The following is a 2,047-nucleotide window of genomic DNA, read 5'->3' on the forward strand; positions in this document are numbered from 1 at the left end:
TTTGGTCTTTAAGGATGATTGAATTGAACTTATTTTTTCTTTTGGTTCCATTTACAAATTCCTTTTTTGAGACTGTTGAAAGTAAAATTTAAGTTTTAGATATGTAAATACATAAGTTTTGGCGTAACTGTTTATTCAGTTTAGGGGCAAAATTGTCATTTATCCAGAAACAGCTGCAAATCAGTTGTTTTCCAATCGCACAAACCAAACAGTCAGACAGCTTTTTCAGATCAGCTGCTCATCAGCAGATTATCAGAATCAGCTGCTTATCAGCAGAAGCTGGATAAGCTGCAGCTGCCCCCAACAGAACCTAAGAACTACAGGATGCAACCAGGAACCAGATTGGTGGAACGTGGTACCCAACTATACATACATTCCGCTTTATGTTTTTTCACATTTAACATTTAAATTTTATTTTTTATATCACCTAAATCTTCTATATCAATTCAAAATATGATTATTTTAACAATATATATATATATATATATATATGCAAAAATTAAATTTTAGATATTAAATATGTAAATACATAAAAAATGAGTGATAAATCTTCTTTTTTTTATTGGCATTTACTAATTCATATATATTTATATATTCACACTAAATTTTTATTTTATTTCTCTTAAATTTTTTATATTACATAAAAAAATATCTTTATTATGAGTTAAGAAAAATGAAATGTACATTTTCACATGTAGGTATGGTTAGTATATATGCAAAAATTAAAATTTAAATGTGAGACATGAAAACATATAAGAGTTAAGTGATAAATATGTAAATCTTCATTGTTTTTATTTTTCCTCAAACATCCAAAGGAGATGGTTACTTTTATAACAATTTAATGTTATAAATTATACATGAAATCAAGTTTCAAACACCTTTTAAAATGACATATTTTACTATGAAAAGATTAGTAGGATTGCACATGCGTAAGATATATATGTATTTGTATATGTATGGATATATATGGATGTATATGTGTGTGTCTATATATATATATATATATATCAGGATGAAGGGTGGCGGCTGTTCCCCCTGTTGCTCTGCTAGGGTTTCGGCACAATGGCTCATCGTCAACAACAATACCAGCAACAAGCCTTTTATCCCACTAAGTGGGGTCAAACACTTGAATCTTTTTTCACCATTGTGTCCTATTGAATTTATCAAAACATCAAAGTAAAACTAATTCAAAACAAAACAAATCAAACTAAACTTAAATCTAAAAAAAATTAAAAAAATCATTAAATCAATTTGAATATGAACTTGAACCTAACTTATATGTTTAACTTGAATTAAGTTTGGTTAAACTAATCAGCAAAATCTTAACCAATTTAATTAACTTATTTAAAGTTAAATATTAATTTCAATTATAATGACTCAAATTAATTAAATTGTAATAAATTTAATTAAGATTAATCAATCTCAACTTAAATCAAAACACTATCAAACAAAATTAAACATAAATATTAATTCAATCTAATCAAAACAAAACAATCACAAATCAAATATAAAATTAAAAAAAAACTAAATAAATTAAGTCGATCTAAATATCAAATCAAACTTAATAAAAAGCAATCTAATTTTAAACTAAATCAATCCAAATAAACTAGTCTCCTAAACTAATTAATCTAATCGAACTAAAACCTAAACCAAATTAACTAAAACTTTTTGTGTGGTATGCCATGCTCTTTGAGTGAGGTGTCTCATTCTACTAAGATTAGGGAATTATCAGTAGCGTTACAAAGCAGGCCCTTCCTTTTATAATGCTCTTTATAACATTACATAAATGAAACATAAACAAAAATTGGAAACTTAAAATATGCAAAAAAAAATTAATTAATTTAAACTTTAATAACCCAATGGTAATAAATTGAGCACGATCAAATCACAAGCAGAAAAGAGAAAAATATCAGACATGTAGCACAATTTAAAATAAGCCAAATAAATATACAAAAGACACAAATGTTGTTGGGTTCGCAACATATCCTAAAAAACATAAAAAGCGGCTGGTGTCCACATATACATGTTTGATATTAATTCTATACTT

The sequence above is a fragment of the Phalaenopsis equestris genome, unplaced genomic scaffold, assembly GCF_001263595.1.
Source record: "Phalaenopsis equestris unplaced genomic scaffold, ASM126359v1 Scaffold000629, whole genome shotgun sequence".
NCBI classification, from domain to species: domain Eukaryota; kingdom Viridiplantae; phylum Streptophyta; class Magnoliopsida; order Asparagales; family Orchidaceae; genus Phalaenopsis; species Phalaenopsis equestris.